The following is a 22456-nucleotide window of genomic DNA, read 5'->3' as shown; positions in this document are numbered from 1 at the left end:
GCATCTACCTTCCAAGTTCTTCCAGCTCCTGAACTGCCCAAGAAAACATTTGCTCATACTCATGGAGGTATGAGGCTCCTATCCTAAATTCTAGGGGTTTTCCTACACATGGAAACTCCCTCTGTTGGGGAAGGTGATCTCTTGGACCTGAATAGAATAGGCAGGGCTTGGCCTGATGTCCTTCCTGAGGTCTCTTCTAACTCTAATATTCTATGACCGTAGCCAGCTCAGTCTTCCAGATGGGTCCTGTCTTTAAAAGGTGCGGGGAAGGGCACTGGTGAGAAGAACAGAGGAAAGGTCATGCCTGACCAGAGCACAGCTCCATCTTGTCTTGTCATCTTGTCAACAGTCTCTTGTTTTGGGCAGTAGCCAGGAATAAAAGCCTCAGCTGTTGCAAGGAACACTGCAGTGGACAGGTACGGAATAACTTGCCTCTAGGGTAAAGTTTCTTCATAATGCTATCTGTTAGAGGTTATCCTGATGCAGGAAGGTTTATAGGTTTTCTTGGGGGGTTGGAGGGAGGGAGGAAGCAGCAAAGGTGTGGGGTTTGAATAAATGGGGCGGGGGGGGGAAGAGCAATAAAGGCCTCTATGGGGATACAAGGAGGGAGGCATCCCTGAGAGGAGGGTGAGCAGGAGCACATTGGGGAAGGAAGGAAGAGGCAATGCTGTGAGGTGGGGAGCAGGAGGGACTCATCAGTGATGGGGGGGTGAGAGGAAGAAGCAGTAGTAAAGGTGGGTGGCGGATAGGACCCCTGGGGGAGGGAAGGTGAGAGGAAGTAAGCAGTGGCCAGCTGAGAGGTGTACACAGGTGGCACCAGTGCGGGGGGAGCGGCGGGCTGAGGCAGGGAGATATCTGTGAGGAGGCGCTAGTGGGCGAGAAGCAGTTGTGTGTGGGGGGAATGATTTTTTTGGGGGGGAAGCGGCATATGAGGAGGAGACAGCAGCGAGGAGGAGTGGCGCTGGGAGGACGCAACAGGGCTGGGGGGGGCGGGGGAGGAGGCAGGGGATGGGATGGGATGGGCAGTGGCTGGGGTGCAGGATCCTGGCCGGGCTGAGGAGAGCGGGGTGGAAGAGGGGGACGCGCGCGTGCAAACACTCTTCTCCCAGCGCAGCCTCGCGCTAAAGGCGCGCGAAGAGGCGGGCGCAGCCTGCCCGTTAGAGCCGCGGCAGCCGCTCGAGCTCTGACGCGGATCTTGTGGGGGCGGGAGGGGCTGGCGGCGGCGGCGGCAGCTGCTGAGCACTGAGGCTTCTCCCGTTGACTCAGCCCTGGCAGGAGGCTGCTGTCGCTGCCGCCCGTGCACCTCCTGCGCGGGAGAGCCGGCTCTGGGCTCTGCTCCCTCCAGCCAGCGCCTGCTGCTTTGCCCGCTTCTGCCGGGTCCCGCAGCCCGCCAACCGCGGGAAGAGCGCCGCCGTACACGATTGTTCCCTACTGATGTGGTTTTGCTGCTCCCTCCGAACCGCCTGCCCAACGTCTGTCGCTGTCCGGCGGCGGCCCCCGGCGGCGTTGCGAGAAGCTGGGGGACAGGTTGGCGAGCTTGGCGGGAGCCGCCACATGCATCTCCTCGTCTGCCGTGACTGCACCTGTGAGTGAATGAAGCTGCTGCACTGAGGAGGGCCAAGAAAGGCAGCGGCTCCGGGGGTCCTCAGCATCATCTTGCGGGTCTCCGCCTTCCTCCCGCCTTAACCTCCCGCCCCTGATCCATGCGGGAGCCGAAGAGGATCTCCCCGCATGCCCTTGTGGAGGCCCACTTCTGCACCCCCCCACTGACAGGTACTGTGGGCGGGGGCAGCCTGGCCCCTCTGTGTGCGTGTGTGTCTCCTCTCGCCTTCTCTTCCCAGGGATTTATTGGATGAAGATTTTTATTCTTTTTTTTTTTTTTGGTTGGTTGGTTGGTTGGTTGGTTGCTGGTCGGTCTGTGGGGTGGGAAAGGAGAGAGACTTCAGCTGACACGGTGCCTGTGCTACAGAGCTTCCCTCGCGTTACTCTCTGCCTCGTGGGGAAATATCCAGCTGTTCATCTGAAGGGCATTTACATCATGGTTTAGCGAGGGATCTCCCACGAAAAAACTCCCCCCTCCCCTTTCCTCTAGCTCCTTCCCCTCCCCTCCCCCCAAACTACGGACCCCAATACCTTAGGAATAACCATTCCAGCTGGTTATCTCCGGGCAGCGGAGACTGATGGACAGTCACTCCACTCTGCAATGTGAGTATGTGCCTGCTGCCTTTGAGGAAGGGGCAGCTGCTGTGCTGCTGCTCCCCTTGTAGAGGCGTGTGTGGGGGTGTACCAGCGAAATGCAAGCAGCAGCGCACAACGCTCCAGTCTCCTGCATGGGCAGCGGTGAACCTTGAGGGAGCAGCTCCTTGTGGCTTCGCTGCTCGCTGGATATGCTGCTGCTGCCGGTGCGGGGATGGTGGGATGGAAGGGAAGCAGTGTCCTTGGGTGTGATGGTATCGACCAGATGAAATCGTGTTAGGAAAGCAGTTACTGCAAAGAAGGATGGCTGTGAATACCTCTGCTGTGCACCCCCAGTAACGCTTTACCCCTCTTCCCCCAAAACCCATGTTCAGAGAATAGGGAGAGAATGCTCCCGAGTGAGTTTGCCGCTTGTGGGTTCAGATATGGAAAGGAAATGCTGGGAAGTCTCTTGCGGCGTGGGAGGTGCGGGGGGGGAGGTCAATCGGTAATGGAAGCTCTTCCCTGGTTGCAGTCACCACTGACACTTGTGGAGAGGAGGGAAATTTGCTGCCGCTCTCCATGCCTCTTTTCTTAAGATCCCGCTTGATCGTGACTGTGTGGGAGACAGGGAGATTCATTAAGCACATTCTTGTTTGGAGAAGGAAAAGGAGTGTGTCTATATACATACATACATACATATAAATTTCAAGGCATAAAAGGTCCATTTTCAGTGATTCCAAACTGCCTTTGTGTTCCATGTGTGGAAGCTGATGAGCTCCCTGTTCTGAAATTCCACTGCTGCTTCCTTCTGTTTCCACTCCTAGACAGAGGAAAGGGCATTTATTTTAGTACTACACCAGAAGAATAGGGTGGGAGGCAGTGAAAGGCAAAAATGATGGCACAGTAAAATGGGTATTTTTTAATAAGGAATTTGCCTTACAGTAGTGATGACATATGTGATGTCAGGAACCTCAAGGAGTCTGAAGTGCTATTTCAAAGAGAGCCCTTTTTTGTAGCTGGTGTGTTGTGGTGGTGTTTTTTTTTAAATATAAAATTGTTTACCACATTGTTTCATTGCGACTAAATCAAAATATTGGAAATCTTTATTACCTAACTTGCCTCTCACTTCATCCCACCAATTAAATCATTTTCTGAATCTAGAGCACCATGATTCTTGATTCAGGCAAGTCTTCTTTAGGAACATTAGTAAAGTGATTGATATATAATCCAACTTCACTTCTTGATTCCTTCCTAATCATCATTCCAACGTAATGCCCACAGTGTGCTTGGGGTTGTTCAAGATTTAGATAAAGATATTGGGGGGTGGGGGCTGATCTAGAGTTAACTTACATCAGTGTAACTTCACTGTCAGTTACACTGGGGAGTGCATTTGGCTCAGTGAATACTGTAACATCAGGGATGAATTTGGCCCATGAGTTACTCTTAACATACACCTGTGTAAATAAGATCAGAATAAATCCCTCAGGGGCTTATAAGATCGCTGTAGGCCATAACAATTGGTTCAGTATTTCTAGTGTTCTTACTAAGGAATGGACGGTAAGGGGCTATCTAAGCCAACTTTCTGGACACAGTTAAATGCATTAATGAGTGTATTAAATTGAAAGTAAAATACTTGATACCTCAGTCAGGGAAGACAATTGGAGTTATTTTGTTTCTGACCAAGCCTATGAATAGACAGTCTACGTATCCTTTTCTTCCCCAGGATGCATTTAAAAAGGATAAGTTTATAGAGTAAAATGTATTTTTGCGGAGATGGTGTATTTTCATTATCACCACCTCTTGACCCTCTGAAATAAGATATTAAGCTTAGCAATCCTCCTGGAAAGGTCTGTACCCTTTCCAATCTTCATATTTTAACTCCTGCTCAACCTTTAATGATTAGAAACAAATAGTGATGCGGTCATTTTGAAATACTAATATTGCCATCTTTCCAGAAAGATAGGCTTAATTCCCTGTATGACTTGACTTCCCTCACCTCTATTCTAAACAGTTGGTTTCTTATAACTCCAGGAGGTTGAGAAGAAGTATGCACCAGGTCTTGGTCCTATTGAAATCAGTAGCAAAACTCCACTGATTTCAGTGGGAGCAGGATAGGGGGCCTACATGTTGGTTCAGTGGGCCTGGTTCTTCTCCCTCTAATACTGGCATAACACCATTGGCTTCAAGGGGGGTGGGGGGTGGGATTCCTATTTTACCCTGGGGCAAGTGAAAGCAGAATCAGGCTTTTGTTGTATTTCATGGAGTAGTCAGGTTGAGTTGGGTATTTTTTTCTGTGAGGCAGGGCTAGTGAAAGGTTATAACAACAGTGAAAGTATTATTAAAAGTTCCCTGAGGTTAGGGAGATAAGTGGTATTTTTATCTTGGGAATTTTAACATGCCTGTTCCCATGGCAAAATGCTTAATTCTCTTATCCCATAACTTTCATCTTAAAAGCTTTATTCCTATTTTTATTTATCCCAGTTTTATTCCTATTTTGATCTGAGCTGTTCTGGATAGCTTTAATGTGCAGAAGATTTTAATTTGAACTATATAAATTGCATTTTAATGTTAGTGTTACATGATCAGACAAGGAAAGTAACTTGCAATGGCTAGCTATGTGAGTGTTGGTTTTATGCATCTATTCATCTGGAATTCAACAAGACATGTATACTTACCATGGCAACCTCTACATCAAATGTTACTGAAGATATACTGTTTCAGAAATAGCAGCACCTTCTTAAAGAAATACAAACAATAACCTACCAAATTAACTTCAGTACGTATATCAGTAAATAAGGGAATAAAGTGTCTTGATCTGTTTTCTCAAATTTTAAGCATAATTTTCTTTATAAATAAATTTTGGTTTCACTCTATTTTTTTATTTTCTTTTGATGAAAAGGAAAGGGAAAAGTAGGGGAATTTTTAGGGCTGTCAAGCGATTAAAAAATTAATCACATGATTAATCGCACTGTTAAACAATAAATACCATTTATTTAAATATTTTTGGATGTTTTCTGCATTTTCAAATGTATTGATTTCAGTTACAACACAGAATACAAAGTGTACAGTGCTCACGTTATATTTATTTTTGATTACAAGTATTTGCACTGTAAAAAAAAAAGAAATAGTATTTTTCAATTCACCTAATACAAGTACTGTAGTGCAATCTCTTTATCATGAAAGTGCAACTTACAAATGTACAACTATGCACAAAAAAGCTGCATTCAAAAATAAAAAAATATAAAATTTTAGAGCCTGCAAGTCCACTCAGTCCTACTTCTTGTTCAGCCAATCATTCAAACAAACAAGTTTATTTACATTTGCAGGAGATAATACTGCTTGCTTCTTGTTTACAATGTCACCTGAAAGTGAGAACAGGCGTTCTCATGGCACTGTTGTAGCCGGCATCAGAATATATTTATGTGCCAGATGCGCTAAGGATTCATATGTCCTTTCATGCTTCAGCCACCATTCCAGGGGACATGATGATGGGTTCTGCTCGATAACAATCCAAAGCAGTGTGGACCGACGCATGTTCGTTTTCATTATCTGAGTCAGATGCCACCAACAGAAGGGTGATTTTCTTTTTTGGTGGTTCAGGTTCTGTAGTTTCTGCATCAGAGAGTTGCTCTTTTAAGACTTCTGAAAGCATGCTCCACATCTTGTCCCTCTCAGATTTTGGAAGGCACTTCAGATTCTTAAACCTTGGGTCGAGTGCTGTATCTATCCTTAGAAATCTCACATTAGTACCTTCTTCACGTTTTGTGAAATCTGCAGTGGAAGTGTTCTTAAAATGAACAACATATGGTGGGTCATCATCTGAGACAGCCATAGCATAAAATGTATGGCAGAATGCGGGTAAAACAGAGCAGGGGACATACAATTCTCCCCCAAGGAGTTCAGCCACCAATCTAATTAACGCCTTTTTTCTTTAACAAGTGTCATCAGCATGGAAGCATGCCCTCTGGAATGGTGGCCGAAGCATGAAGGGGCATACAAATGTTTGGCATATCTGGTACATAAATATCTTGCAATGCCAGCTACAAAAGTGCCATGCGAACATCTGTTCTCACTTTCTGGTGACACTGTAAATAAAAAGAGGGCAGCATTATCTCCTGTAAATGTAAACAAACTTGTTTGTCTTAGCAATTGGCTGAACAAAAAGTAGGACTGAATGGACTTGTAGGCTCTGAAGGTTTACATTGTTTTGTTTTTGAGTGCAGTTATATCTACATTTGTCGGTTGCACTTTCACAACAAAGAGATTGCACTACAATACTTGTGTGGGGTGAATTGAAAAATACTATTTCTTTTGTTTATCATTTTTACAGTGCAAATGTTTGTAATAAAAATATACACTTTGATTTCAATTACAATACAGAATACAACATATATGAAAAGTAGAAAAACATTCAAAATATTTAGTATATTTCAATTGGTATTCTATTGTTTAACAGTGTGATTAAAACTACGATTAATCGTGATTAATTTTTTTGTTAATCGTGTGAGTTAACTGCGATTAATTGACAGCCCTAGTAATTTTCTTTCATGTGATTCCAACAAAAGGAAGCTACTTTTGTTTTCAAACATATCCTGTATTTTAAGATCTGAATGAATTTAAGTTGATGACCATGTAATCAAGAATTTTGATATGCACAAAGAAGGTTCATTTTCAAATTGTAATAATTACAGGAAATTTTCTTTTAGGGCCACTTGAGTTTTCACCCTTTGCCAACACTTGGCATATAATACTTTGGGTTTTTGTTTTATTTTTAAACTGTGCAAACATCCACTCTCAGGTGTGTGCAACACCTTGGATGGTTTGTGTGTGTCCCTGCCCTGATGCAACCCACCCTACATGCCACAGCAGAGTAAACTTCACTGAGCAGGACTCCATCCCACACAGAAGATGTGCATCCTCTGTGTGGCTTCTTCATATCTGGTAACCGTACTACACTGATGCCATTCTCTGTGGCAGAATTTGGCCTTTAGTTCAGAAGGTAGTGTGGAAGCTATTGCCAAGTTACTTACCAGTAGTTTCTGCTGAGATTACTACAGTCTTCCATTGTGCTTAGAAAAAGGATAGCTTTTTCGAAGAAAAAGGATAGAGGAGACCTGCTGCCCACCTCCCCCCCAAGGGGCACACAGAGACGTGCCAGCAGCAGGCCTAAGGCAGCTCCCTGCCCGCTCTGCCTCCCTCCGCTCCCCTTTGCTCCCGGAAGCAGCCGGGATGTCCCTGTGGCCCCTTGGTGTGTGTCCATGTCCATGCACTTCCTCTGCCCAGAGCACCAACTCCACAGCTCCCATTGGCTGAGAACTGCGGCTGATGGGAGCTGCGGGGGCAGCGCCTGCGGGCAGCAGTGCATGGAGACCCCCTTGTTTCCCCCTGCCTAGGAGCCGCTGCTGGAGGGGTGTGTGTGCCGGTCACTTTGGGAGCCATGCCGCCTGAGGTAAGTACCGCCCCTAAACCCGCTGCCCCAGCCCAGAGCCTGCACCATGCACCCGAACTTCCTCCCACAGCTTGCACCCCCTCCTGCACCTCAAAACCCCTGTCCCAATCAAGATACCTCACTTTATTTTCATTTACTTCCCATTACTTATAGGAGGAGGATGAAGGAAAAAAAGAGTTAAAAATGGGGGGGGAGATAAGAGAGAATGTTCTTTTTCTTGGCTGGGTCACAAGGGGGGACCACGAAAATGAAGCTGCATACAGGACCCCACTAACTCTAAATCTGCCATTGCTCCAGTGCTGTCTTTTCCCCAAGGTTTCATATCAGAAGATATGGTGTGGAGTGCAAATAGATCATTCTTGCCTACACTGCTGCAGCTGTATAATTTGGGTTGTTTTTTTTTAAAGTGTATTTTAAATACAAATTCACAAACTTGGAAATTCAAAGGCAAGTCTGACATAAGACATTTTGCCCACTTACACTGATGTAAATTCTGTGTAACCTACATTAACTTTGTAGCAATTACTCTGAATTTACAGCTGTGTAACTGAGTAGAATGTGACCTCCTGACTTCAACTCATGGAGTTGAGGCACAAGTCAAAGGCAGAGGATAAGTCCCTGGAAAAATAATGGAGCAGGTCCTCAAGGAAACAATTTTGCAGCACTTGGAGGAGAGGAAGGTGATCAGGAACAGTCAACGTGGATTCACCAGGGCAAGTCATGCCTGACCAACCTGATTGCCTTCTTTGATGAGAAAACTGGCTCTGTGGATATGGGGAAAGCAGTGGACATGATATATCTTGACTTTAGCAAAGCTTTTGATATGGTCTCCCAGAGTATTCTTGTCAGCAAGTTAAAAAAGTATGGATTGGATGAATGGACTGTAAGGTAGATAGAAAGCTGGCTAGATTGTTGGGCTCAATGGGTAGTGATCAACGGCTCAATGTCTAGTTGGCAGCCTGTATCAAGCTGAGTGCCCCAGGAGTCGGTCCTGGGGCCGGTTTTGTTCAGCATCTTCATTAATGATCTGGATATTGGGATGGATTGCACCCTCAGCAAGTTTGAGGATGACACTAAGCTGTGGGGAGAGGTAGATACGCTGGAGGGTAGGGATAGGATCCAGACTGACCTAGAGAAATTGAAGGATTGGGCCAAAAGAAATCTGATGAGGTTCAACAAGGACAAGTGCAGAGTCTTGCACTTAGGACGGAAGAATCCCATGCACCGTTACAGGCTGGGGACCGACTGGCTAAGCAGTAGTTCTGCAGAAAAGGACCTGGGGATTACAATGGACCAGAAGCTGGATATGAGTCAACAGTGTGCCCTTGTTGCCAAGAAGGCTAACGGCATATTGGGCTGCATTAGTAGGAGCATTGCCAGCAGATCGAGGGAAGTGATTATTCCCCTCTATTTGGCACTGGTACTGGTGAGGCCAGATCTGGGGTACTGCGTCCAGTTTTGGGCCCTCCACTACAGAAAGGATGTGGACAAATTGGAGGGAGTCCAGCAGAGGGCAACAAAAATGATCAGGGGGCTGGGGCACATGACTTACAAGGAGAGGCTGAGGGAACTGGGCTTGTTTAGTCTGCGGAAGAGAAGAGTATGGGGAGATTTGATAGCTGTCTTCAACTACCTGAAGTGGGGTTCAAAAGAGCATGGCGTTCGGCTGTTCTCAGTGGTGGCAGATGATGGAACAAGGAGCAATGGCCTCAAGTTGCAGTGGGGGAGGTCTAGGTTGGATATAAGGAAAAATATTTCACTAGGAGGGTGATGAAGCACTGGGATCAGTTACCTAGGGAGGTGATGGAATCTTCATCCTTAGAGGTTTTTAAGGCCCGGCTTGACAAAGCCCTGACTGGGATGATTTAGTTGGTGTTGGTCCTGCTTTGAGCAGGGGATTGGACTAGATAACCTCCTGAGGTCTCTTCCAACCCTAATCTTCTATGATTCTATGATTTAATTTAGAACTTCAGTCTACTTTAATCTGTCTATTTTTCAGTTTAAAGCCTGATCTGTTAAAATTTTTACTTAAATACATGTTTTTGTTTTCCTACTACTGTACTTAATTTTATTAAAATTTTAGTGAATTCAAATGGCATATTTGATATTTGGAAGAAATGTTGCATGCCACAGAATATTATGAAAGAATATTATTAAAATAAGTATTATGTTAAAGAACCCAAGCATTTAGTACATTAGTTTAGTTAAAATGTAGTGTGTGATAAATTAGAGACCGGCCACTGTGCTACTAATTTATTATTGTATTATGGTAGCAACTAGAGGCCCAAGTGATGAGTATGTTACTGTGTTTCAAGGTACCGAATGGGACTCCTAGTAAGAGAGAGCAGCTGCTTGAAGAGTTAATATTCTAAATAGGTGAAACAGACAAAGGCAGGGAGAGGGGACTTATTATCCCCTTTTTGCAAATGAGGAACTGAAGCACAGTTCAAAGGTCTGATGTGAAACCCACTGAAGTTGTTGAGATTCTCTCTATTGACTTCAGTGGACTTTGTCTCAGGCCCTTAAGTGACTTGTTTGGGGTCATGTATGAAACTTGTGACAGAGCCAGGAACTGAACCCAGATCTCCAGTCCAGTACTTTAGCCCCACGACCAATTTCTCTTTGCACAAAATCTTTCTTTCTCTCTGTGCCTTCAGTCCTTGTTTCAAACCTACTTCTTTAGGAAGCTCTCCGTAGTTGACCTCTAATGCTCTCTATTTCTCTTACCTCACCTTATTCTCAAATTAAAAAAAAAAAATCAGTCAAGCTTCAAATACTATACATTCTAGATCTTGCCTGACCCCATCTTTCCTGTTTTCATTTTCTGTGTTTGTCTACTTTAGAATGTAAGCTCTTCAGGCAGGGACTGTTTTCATTTGTGTAAAACATCTTGCCAACATTTATTGACCTCCTTAATAATTAAATAACAATAAACGGGGAGTTTTGACAGGTACAGAACTATGATAGAAGGGAGACATAGTTATAAAGACAGGCTTGGAGGCTGGAATAGTTGAAAGTACTGATTGCTTAGGTTAAGAAGAATGAAGAGGGAAAAAGTTGCCTTTTTACTACATGGTCAGCCGTTTCGATATTATAGTTAGTTTCTGCTGATGTTATGTGGTAGGTGACAAATTTTCTTTCTCTTTGTATTTAATTTTGACTCTGTGCCTGATAATTTGTATTGTTCATGTGATGTGCATTTTGACTTTTTTGGTCATAATCAAACTGTAACTTTCATTACAATAAAAAATATTAAATTTGAAAAGGAGCTGAGTACTAAATTGGTGGTTTTCAACAGTGTTCTAATCTGTGAGGTTTTTTTGCTTAATGAACGGTTTTTATTCATGCCAACACTTCAGCTTAATGTTATAGGGCTTGTGGGTGTTAGGGAACAGAACATATTTCTATGTCTGTGAATATGATCCCACACATTTTTTTTAAAATGGGAAATTTTTTCACAGTCCTTATATGGCAAGAGATTTTTTTTCTCATACCCATGAATGTTCTCTACTGCAGCTATTTTGCAGTTTAATCTTCCTGATGAGCTGTGTGCTATATGTTTGTTAAGAGTCAGATGTGAAATGTTCTTCATTTGTTTGCTGTGGAAAATAGCTTACAATATGACCTACTCAGTCATATATAGCATACAGGCTACTATCATTGGGAGAAGTGATGCTCAGATACCAATAGGTCAACATCATCATGTTCACATTACGCCTCTGGCATTTAGGGCAGTGACGAAGCTCCTCCACTCCTGTCTGTTTCTGGCAAGTCTTTCAATGGTTCCCCAGCTGCGCCCCAGGTTTTTCACCTCGGCTTCCACAGCTCTTCCCCAAGTTGTTTTTGGACAGCCTCTTTTTCGTTTGCCTTCAGATGTCCAACTTATTGCTACTCTGGTGATGGAATCAGTTTCCATCTGAAGTACATGGCCAGTCCATCTCTAATGCCTCCTGGCAATGATGATGCTCATATCCTCTTGGCTGCACTGTGTCAGTAGATCTTGGTTTGAGATTGTTCTGGGCCAAAAGATACGGAGGATTTTTCTGAGGTGGGTTGTATGGAATGAAGAGAGTTTGGACATGTCATACTTTCTGATTCCCCAGCATCTGTAATATAAAGTAATGTTGAAAGTATGCAGCTCTGATAAATCTTGAGTTTGGTTTTGGTGTTGTATTTTGATGATTTCCAGACTGTATTTAAGCTCCTGAAGGTGTTCCTGGCTTCGTTGATTTTGTTCTGGATATCCTGGCTTATTCCACGATCCTGGCTAATAGTGCTGCCTAAGTATGTGAATGTTTCTACGTTGGTGAGAACATAATCCTCTATCCGTACTGGTGATGGTGAGGCAATATTAAAGGTCATGATATCTGTCTTATTGCAATTGATTTTCAGTCCAATTTGCTGGCTGAATGCGTTGAGTCGAGTTGTTTTTTCTTGCATATGGTATTGGGCATGTGATAGGAGAGTGAGTTCATCTGCGAAGACGAGGTCTTCAAGGAATGAGAAGGGTGTCCATTTAATGCCTCTAGGCATATCTTCTGTTGTACGCTGCATTACCCAGTCAATGGCAATGCTGAAGAGGATTGGAGACATGACGCACCCCTGACGTACTCCTGTTTTGACTTCAAAAAGTGAGCTCACTGTAATCAACATTGCATGTAAAGTTGAAATAAAATTTTTTGATGGTGTTGATTATACGGAGAGGATTCCATATGCCCGCAGAATGTGCCATAGGCTGGTCCTGTGAATGCTATCAAAAGCCTTCTGAGAGTCTATGAAGTTTATGTAGAGCTGCTGTTGCCATTCTAAGCATTGTTCTATTATGTTTCGTAGAGTGAAGATCTGGTCTGTGCATCCACGCCATTTCAGAAAACCAGCTTGTTGTTTTCTGAGAATGCTATCAACTGCCTCTGATATAAGCTGGACTATGATCTTACACAATACTTCGCGTGGCACGGATAAAAGTGTGATACCATGCCAGTTATTACAATCACTGAGAGTTCCTTTCTTTGGTATCTTCACTATAACCCCATTGGTCCACTCATCTGACACTTTTTCCCTTTCCCAGACTACTGTGGATAGATGCTGCTAACTCAGGATTCACCTTGAACAATTCTGCATTCAAGTTATCCTTGCCAGGAGCTTTCCCATTTTTTAAGGATTTGATGGCTTGAATGACCGCTTCCTTAACTGGGGTGTCTGTGTTGATATCTAGATCTTTTTCTGCCTCCTGGATGTTTGCTTCCTCTTTAGGTGGCTCTCTGTTCAGTAATTCTTTGAAATGCTCTGTCCAGCGTATTTATTGTTCTTTTCTGTTGTTAGTAGGTGGCCTTGTTTGTCCCTGATGAGAGTGTTTGTTGGTGTCTGCTGTTTACCACTGATAAGCCCCGTCATTTTGTAGATTGTTCCTTGTTCACCACGAGCAGCTGTATCCTCTGTTTGTGTTGCCAGATTATCAGTATAATGTTGTATGTCCGCTCTCACAAGGCGTTTGACCTCCTGGTGTGCCTTGCTATACTGCTTGCGGTATTTGTCCTTTAGCTTCTGGGATTTTTTGTCTAAAACTTTTTTCTTCGGTGCTCATCTGGTTTCTATGGTGTTCCATGTGCTGGGTGTAAGCCACTCCTCCATTCTCTTCTGCCTGTAGCCTAGACAGCCTTCACTGATCTGTTTATAAATTGCTGTTACTTTGCCCCACTTCTTATTGATCTCCTCATTTGCATTCCCCTCCTGTTCATCAAGGTCTGCAAGTGCCTGAAACATGTTCTTTAACTGCAGAACAAAGGCTTTCTGTATTTCAGGGGACTTTAGCTTGTCAATGTCATAAAGTCTATGTCTCTTGTTTGGTGGACCCACGCTTCTCAGTTTTAGATTGATGGAGGCTGTCACAAAGTGGTGGTCGCTGCCAACATCTGCACCTCTTCTCACTTTCACAGCTGTCAGTGAGCGTCACCATTTGCCGTTGATCATCATATCGTCAATCTGGTTCTTATCTCTGCCATTTGGAGAATACCATGTCAGCTTGTGGATTTCACGATGTTGAAATAGGTTTTCGCCAATGACTAGGTCATTCATATTACAGAAATCAACAAACCTCTCTCCATTTTCATTCATGGTGCCACACTCATGTCTTCCCATTGCTCTATTGTTGTTTGTGTTGTCCTTATGGACCTTGGCATTCAGGTCCATAAGATGGTTAGGTCATGGCATGGTCGTGGCATGGTACTCTCTCTAACTCTGCCTGTAATGTAAGGTATAATTTGTCCTTTACTACTTCATCACTGTCATTTGTCAGAGCATAGCACTGAATCAGGGTGATCTTAATCGTATTTCCCTTTCAGTCTGGCTCTCATAAGTCTGTTGCTGATGGAGTTCCATTCAAGCAGCGAATGCTCCAGTCCCTTCTTCAAAAGGATGGCAACACCCTCATGGTGTTGTCCATCATCCCGCCCAGAACACAGCAAAGTTTCTCCTGATCTCCCTTGTTAATCTCCCTGATCCCATCCATCTGTTCTCACTGACACCCAGGATATGTAAGCTGTAACGTCTCATCTCTGCTGTGACTTGATCTAGCTTTCCTGTTTCATACACTGTCCGTATGTTCAGAAAACAAGTTTGGTTTTTGTCTTGGTGTTGAGCACTTCAGTCTTCATGCCAGTGGCTTCCTTTCAGCTTTCACCACTGGCAGTCATACAGGTCATTGACTCCTGAAGGCCATCACACACAGTAATGGTCTGTTTCTTTGCTGTTTCCATAACATATTTTGTTTTTTTATGGGGCAGGGTTGTTAGCCTTGTGCCTAACCCCCAACCTGGAGGAACAGGGTGTTTGTTTTGTCTGGCCCCTCCCTCACAGACCAATCCAGTATGGCTGAACCTACCAGAAGCAAAAAGCTCCCACAGACACAGATCTGGGGATGGTTGGAGCACGCAAGCTGTCCTGCCACGACAAGGCACAGACACCAGAAGACAGATACCAATAGGTGTAGCCACCTAAATTGAAATCAATAAGGCAGCCCTCTGGCTATTGTGGCCTTGAACTGTGACTCTTATCTACTTTTTTCTCTCTAGATTGGAGGTAGGTACCCTTCATAGAATCATAGAATATCAGGGTTGGAAGGGACCTCAGGAGGTCATCTAGTCCAACCCCCTGCTCAATGCAGGACCAATCCCCAACTAAATCATCCCAGCCAGGGCTTTGTCAAGCCTGACCTTAAAAACCTCAAAGGAAGGAGATTCCACCATCTTCCTAGGTAACACATTTCAGTTTTCACCACCCTCCTAGTGAAAAATTTTCTACTAATATCCAACCTAAACCTCCCCCACTGCAACTTGAGACCATTTCTCCTTGTTCTGTCATCTGCTACCATTGAGAACAGTCTAGAGCCATCCTCTTTGGAACCCCCTTTCAGGTATTTGAAAGCAGCTATTAAATCCCCCCTCATTCTTCTCTTCTGCAGGCTAAACAATTCCAGTTCCCTCAGCCTCTCCTCATAAGCCATGTGCTCCAGCCCCTAATAATTTTTGTTGCCCTCTGCTGGACTCTTTCCAGTTTTTCCACATCCTTCTTGTAGTGTGGGGCCCAAAACTGGACACAGTATTCCAGATAATGTCAAATAGAAGGGAATGATGTCGAATAGATGGGAATGATCATGTCCTTTGATCTGCTGGCAATGCCCCTACTTATATAGCCCAAAATGCTGTTGGCTTTCTTGGCAACAAGGGCACGCTGTTGACTCATATCCAGCTTCTCATTCACTGTAACCCCTAGGTCCTTTTCTGCAGAACTGCTGCCTAGCCATTTGGTCCCCAGTCTGTGGCGGTGCATGGGATTCTTACGTCCTAAGTGCAGGACTCCTTGTTGAACCTCATCATATTTCTTTTGGCCCAATCCTCTAATTTGTCTAGGTCCCTCTGTATCCTATCCCTACCCTCCAGCGTATCTACCACTCCTCCCAGTTTAGTGTCATCTGCAAACTTGCTGAGGGTGCAGTCCACACCATCCTCCAGATCATTAATAGTGTTCAGCCTCTTTGACATTTCAAATTTGTGGTTTCTTGGCCATACAGCCAACTGAGTACTGTAAGACCAGCTAAGATTTTTGTATATTTTGACAAAGTGACATATTGCATGACATGTTGTCATGTAATAACAGAAGCTTTGTTGTCATGTCACACAGTATGTCTGGTGAAGTAAATGACTGATATTTGGGAGAGACAAGGTGGGTGAGGGAATATCTTTTATTGGACCAACTTGTGTTTTGTGGTGATATGTAGTCAGCACTGACTAAGGAGAGACATAATTGAGTACAAGAATATGAAGAGTATAGCACTGAGGATCAAGTTTTGTTTAGGGTCATCTATGGGGAAATAATCAAGAGTAAAGAGTTGAGACTAAGAACAGAAAAGGATCACAAAAAGGATCCTGATGTTGAGATGTGAAATTGTCTTCTAAAACTATGTCTGAGTCTCCATTTCTGAGATGTTACAATTAGAATATGGACAAAACACCAAAACTGCAGTGGATGCACAAAATGATCTGATACTACAGTGAATTTACCTCTTATTTCTATGATTATGATAACCTCTTATATGTCATGTGAAAACATGTTTTAATTATTGTAAGGACAGCATACAATGTCTTGACCTCCCATCCTGCAGGGTGAATTCCAGTGACTAAAACTGATTTCAACCCTAAAAACACTTCCATCTTGTATACAGGAGGAATTTTAAGGGCCAGCTCTCTGTTGCCTTCCAAATATATAGATGATACCTGGTATAGTCTGTGATGCTTGCAAGTGAGGCCTGGATGATGTAACTGGAAACGGATGGAAGTTCACTGTGTGGTCAGAGCTCTGGAGTGGGAGGCTGCACTGCTGGGGCAGATGAGGTGGCGCAGCCCTGGCTCCACGGCAGGACTTGCCCTCTCCTCCCCAGGTAGCGGCTGGGCCCTGGCAGCTCAGCATCCCCGGGGCTGGGGCTTCCCCTTCCGGCCACGGCTGGGGGTGTGGCGTCCTCGCCCCGTCTAAGTGTTGCAGCTCTGAGAGTGCAACTGCCCCGAAAGAAAAAAGGATGGCTGGAATGCTGCCCCTGGAAATGTGCCGCCCCAAGTATGTGCTTGCTTTGCTCGTGCCTAGAGCCGGTCCTGGCCACACCCTATGCCTCCCTAGTGGTCCCCAAATCTTTCTTCTGTCCTCGCTTCCTCCATTCCTCTTTCCTGCCCCAACATATAGGAAAACATTTTGGTCCCTCAGGTTCATCTCGTGGAATTTCTTGGACCTCTATGGGCCTAAAATATTCATGATGTAGAATTGTCGTGATCATTCTGGGATCATCAGAGAATCCAGTCTGATTTACATGAGGAACACAGTTATAGAACCATAAAAATGTAGGGCTGGAAGTTCATCCCTCTGCACCCAACACACTGAGGCAGGACCAAGTAAACCTAGACCATTCTTTACAAGTATTTGTCTGGTGTTGAGTAGAGCGGCACAATTATCTCCTGTGTCTTATATAAGAAAGACACTTCTATTAATATGCCCCAGTATGTTAGGCTTTTTCACTGCTGCATCACATTATTGGTTTATGTTCAACTTGTGATCCACTATAATCCCCAGATTCTTTTCAACAGTACTACTGCCTAGCCAGCTATTCCCAATTTTGTATTCATTGATTTGCATTTTTCCTTCCAAAATGTAGTACTTTGCATTTTATTGAATTTTGTCCTGTTGATTTCAGACCAATTCTCCAATTTATAAAAATCTGTTTGAATTCTAATCCTGTCTTCCAAAGTGCTTGCAACCCCTGCAGGCTTGGTGTCACCTGCAAATTTCATTATACTCTCTGCTCCATTATCCCAGTGATTAATGAAAATGTTGGATAGTACCAGACCCAGAACAAACCCCCTGCAGAACCCTATTAGATATATGCTCCCAGTCTGATAGCCTCCCTTAGATCTGATAGATAACATATAGGGGCAAATTCTGTTCCCTGCTGCACTTGGGTATAGCTCTTTCTCACTTAAATGGGAGCATATTGCATCCTGAGATGAGTTTCAGTGTAAACAAAGAGATATTACACATATATATATAATATGGATTTGCTCTTCTGTGAATTTTCTAAAATTGCGTACCTAAGTGTATACCATGGAAAGGAGCTACTTTTTGAACTCTACTCATCTTATCTACAATTTATGATCAGTATTAATATTTTTCCAAGCTTTGTTCATTTCTTTAATAATTACCAAGTAGCTCAATTAGATTTTAATTTACATAATAAAATGCTTGCAATTTTCTTTAGATTATTGTTTAAGTATAAAGGAGGCTAATCAGATCAAAGAAAGAAATGTCATCAAAAGGCTTCTCATTTGTAATGCTTTTCACTTGTAGTACTAATATATTCCGAATTAGGAAGTACTGATCTAATGCAGTAGCTGTATCCATTATTTTCAGAAATGAACAACCCATTAAAGTTTCAGTACTGAAATTAAATGCTGATATTGTCTAATGATAGTGTGTATTGTATGCTTAACAGCATACACATTTAGTTTATGCATGAAATGCTAGAGCACAGATATGTTGTATGTATAACCACACATATGCTGTATGTAACAAACTGGTTTGTAAATGTCATCCATTGAGCAATGTGTGTGATTCAAAGCTACTTCCAGGATGAAGGTAAACTTCATAAGAGTAAAGGAGTACTTGTGGCACCTTAGAGACTAACCAATTTATTAGAGCATAAGCTTTCGTGAGCTACAGCTCACTTCCTCAGATGCGTACTCCTTTTCTTTTTGCGAATACAGACTAACACGGCTGTTACTCTGAAACCTTCATAAGAGTGTCATGGATGTCAAAAAAGTAGGCATTTCTTTACCGTGCCATTTTAATGGTAACAATGTTTGTCACTTTTAAATAAAGAAGTAGTTAGTATGTATTCTGTAAGGAAGACTTTTTGTTTTGTGTCATAAAATGCAACTATTTTTGTTCTTTTGCTGGGATTACATTTGATATTGCAGTAAGTTTTATAAATACTGAAAGATTTTCCTGGCAAAGCCATGTTTAATATTCCCATGGGAGCATATATGAAAGAAGTCATGATGATATATTTGATAATATAGAAATATAAAAATGTCAAAAGGCTTGACTTGTTATCTCATGGAGGTTCAAAATCTGTGCTCTGGAAGCTCTTTTAGAATAAACATTTTCATACATTCTGCTAAGCAAATTATAGGGAAATGTACTTTTAAAAAATAAGCATTAATACACTGCTGTTGAATAATTATTTCCATTTATAATGGTGATAATGTATAAACTATGGCAAGTTAAAAAATTAGTCATGGGACTGTCTCTCAGAAGTAGAGGACTGCTGCAACACTGTAATCATCAGTGCTATTTTTATGTGGACCAGATTTAACATAAATAGGTGCAATACAAATTGTCATCTTCTATTCAGTCCTTGCCCATGATTTTCTTAATTTTCAGAAAATCTCTCTCTCTCTCTCTCTTTGAATTTCTTGTTTTTAATTTTATACAAATACCATTCATGGGTAGGAAAAACAAAAACTGTTCACTGTACAACTCACATCTTCTCCCCCATTTTATTTGAAGTTCAACTGAGTTTGTATGAGATGGCATAGTAAATAGCTGTATATACTGGAAAACATTTAATTAGCCCTGTTTCTCAGGTTCATTTCTGTGTAACAGAACTGTGTAACAGTTTAAAGTGCTGCTCAATTTATATTATATTATAAGTGCTGCTCAATTTATAGCACTAGGGTCTGATCCAAAGCCCATTGAAACAAGTGGAAATCTGATTGGCGTTAGCTGTCATGTCTAAGATCCCTATTCAGATAGCACTTGAACATGTTTTAAGTACATTGATTCACTAATACAGTGGTTCTCAGACTTTCTTATATTGTGGATTGTTTCTTAAAGTAGAGGACCTTTCATGACCACCTTCCCTCCCAACTCCAGTCCTGCATTTATGCTGCGGCAACTGTATTAATTCAGTACTTGAGAAAATAATTTTAAGACAATAATGAGGCACGATGAAAAGAGACTCACTTTGAGGTGGTGAGTTTGGCTGCTTGCTTACATTTTGTATCATAGGGTGGAGAATATGATGTTTATTAGGACTCTCACTTCCTGCAGCTTCCACTATTCTCTTCTCTCTAGCTGATTTGGTAACTTAATTCTGGCCTCCTATGTGTTACTACTCCTCCACTTTGGGTATCAGGAAATCTGGTAAAGCAGAATATATATTACTGTACCAATTTTTTGGGGGTTATGAAAGACATGAAGTAATTACAGAGGGATTAGTTGTTTAGAGTGTAGAGATCAGAAATTCCACTGGAAACACCAGTAGAATCCTAGACTGGGCGATAGGTATCAGGAAGCCTCACTTTATTGGTAGGTGCTTCAACCTTCTACCCAAAGCAGCTCCATGGGCCACTGGGAAGTGCTCTGCAGAACACCAGTACCCTGTGTAGAACAGCAGGAGAACCACTCAGCTAGTGTGTAATTATTTAGGGTACAATCCTGGACATGGAGTAGAGACCAGCTGAAAGGGTGTTCCTCTGTTGGGGTCAGAGCCCTTATTCACAACCTGTTTTGGGGCCTATGGAGCTGGTCCAGGTTTATATTGAAAGTCACAGAGTGGGTGAAAGACATTCAAAATGGTCTGTTCCTCCTCTAACATGCCATTTTGAACTAGTGGGTCTTGTGCCCACAACCCCTTCTGTTGTGAGATTTACTGGGGAGATGTGGAGTACTCTAGCGTGATCTGTCTATTTTGTGTCAAATCTTTAGTGATGAGCAGCTGCAACCATTCACTGACTTCAACAGGATGTGTAGCTACTCAGTACCTCCCAAATTTTTGCCCATCCATTCATATTCTCTGTACAGTAGAAATACAATATTTTTGCTGTTTGAAAGGTCTTTCTGCCCCATGCTGGGTTTTATAAGTACTTAGATGCACATTTTGAGCCTGCTTCTACTCCTATTTATGTTGATGGGAGTTTGGTCAGTGACTCCGCTGGGTACAAGATCAGACACTTCAGAAATAAAACCACTACCCAACACACATGGTTTCTATGGTTTCCCCCTGATTTTAAATAAACATTTATTTTTTTAAAAAAAATTATATTAACCTTTTGTTAAAGGGACAAGAATAGAAAGCAGGCCACTCATGGTAGAGAACGAGTTATTCATAACTGCATTAGGATAGTACTCGGCTGTGGAGAGGGTATAGATGCCAGGATAGAGAGGACTTGCTTTTGGTTAGATATTGCCAAAGCTGCTAAAGACATTTTGCTTAGATGCACTATTAAACAAAAAGTTGCAGGAAACTCTTTACTAATTAAAAAAAAAAAACCAACCCAAACCCTAGTCAAATCCAATGGTGTGATAGGGAGAAAAACATAACTGGAAGATCAATTAGGAGTAAGAAATAAGGATGTTGGGTTTGCTAGGTCTGGTTGCTGGTATACAACAGTGGTGGTTCCTTTATATTCTTTTGGTACATAAGCCCTAGAGGGCTGGAGAAGCCTCCATGGTCCCTTTAAGAGGGAGAGCCAGGAGTCTGGAAAGGAATGGGAAGCTCATCTGGAATTAGCTCAATGTCCCTTCTGTGACTCTCGAAACAGCTCAGAATAGCTCATTCTCTCTCCCTCCCCCAAGTTGGCTTACTTTTCATCTTTATTCTTCTAACAATTATTTTTCAGTAAGATTTTTTTGGTAAGAAATCAGACTGTGGAGCAGTAGTGCAGTTTTTCTGCACTCCCTGTCATGCCAGCCTTGACTATTGTGAGTACAGGTGCTTGAAAATCAGATTTTCAAATAAAATGTTTGTGATTTAAAAATAAAATTGCATGCCTATAATCTTAAGAATCAGTCAGGTCAGTGACTTTCCCCTGCATATCCCTCAGAATTTTGCCAAAAGAGATTTTACTTGGCTTTATATATTTTGATATCCCCTCTCTAAATGGAACTAGTGTCTGCCCTATATTTTCCCTCCTAGGCCATTGATCCAACTCTTCTGCAGAAATTCAAAGTGGAACCCAGCCAAAGATTCTTCTCCCATCCGTGGCTTTCAGATTTCTTCCACTGCACAGTAGAAGGATTGATCCCACTTTTCCATCAGGGTCCCCAACTTCTCTCCCAAACTGGAGAGACACTTCCTCTCAGCTTTGCTCAAGTTTGATTTTTTTTATTACTATAATTCCTAAAGTCTAGAAAACCTGCATCAAAATTCTACTATAATGGCAAGGCAATTTTTGATAACTGATGTTAGAAAAAATTTACCAGCCCAGGGAGGCTCCATTTACCAAGATCTCCAGTTTACTACAGAAAGGATTAGACAAACTCATGTTCACATGATCAGTCTGACGTAAATACCACAGTCAAACTATTTGGCTTTGTCTTGATGTGCTTAATATTTTACAGCAACGAGGGTTTTAGTTCCAAATAGAAATCTAGAATTCCCTCATGGAAGTTGAATTTGGATACTAACCAAAGCACCCTTTATCTGTTGCAACATCTATCTCTTTCACATAGCCATAAAGACAGCTTTCGTAAGTGTACTACATTCATTGGGAATTTCAAGCCTGTTTGACACAGAAGTATCTAAGAAATATATTTAATCATTTTAGTTGAGAAGGCAAAGATCTATGCAGTGATTTATTCTATCCCTTTATAATATAATTTCTAGTGTTTTATCTGTCTAGTTTTAAATGATCCAAATAATAGGGCTTCTACCCCTTTGCTTGGGGAAACTGTTCAAGAGCCTAACAATTCTTTCCGTCTCAGGATGCTGCTCTTGATATTCATTCT

At 42.7% G+C, this 22456-nt stretch overlaps 1 protein-coding gene across 1 annotated transcript in view; it reads left to right on the top strand.

Moving 5' to 3' along the window:
- The first annotated feature begins 2132 nt into the window (after positions 1 to 2132).
- The window catches only part of LRRC7 (leucine rich repeat containing 7), a 386482-nt gene continuing 366158 nt past the window's right edge, over positions 2133 to 22456 (top strand). The window contains exon 1 of the mRNA XM_073357368.1: positions 2133 to 2205. The gene's annotated coding sequence lies outside the window, so the exon portion shown is untranslated. The remainder of the gene's footprint in view (positions 2206 to 22456) is intronic.

The sequence above is a fragment of the Lepidochelys kempii genome, chromosome 8 (assembly GCF_965140265.1).
Source record: "Lepidochelys kempii isolate rLepKem1 chromosome 8, rLepKem1.hap2, whole genome shotgun sequence".
Taxonomy (NCBI): Eukaryota; Metazoa; Chordata; order Testudines; family Cheloniidae; genus Lepidochelys; species Lepidochelys kempii.
The sequence above is the reverse complement of the archived record's forward strand: the minus strand, read 5'-3'. Positions and strand labels throughout refer to the sequence as shown.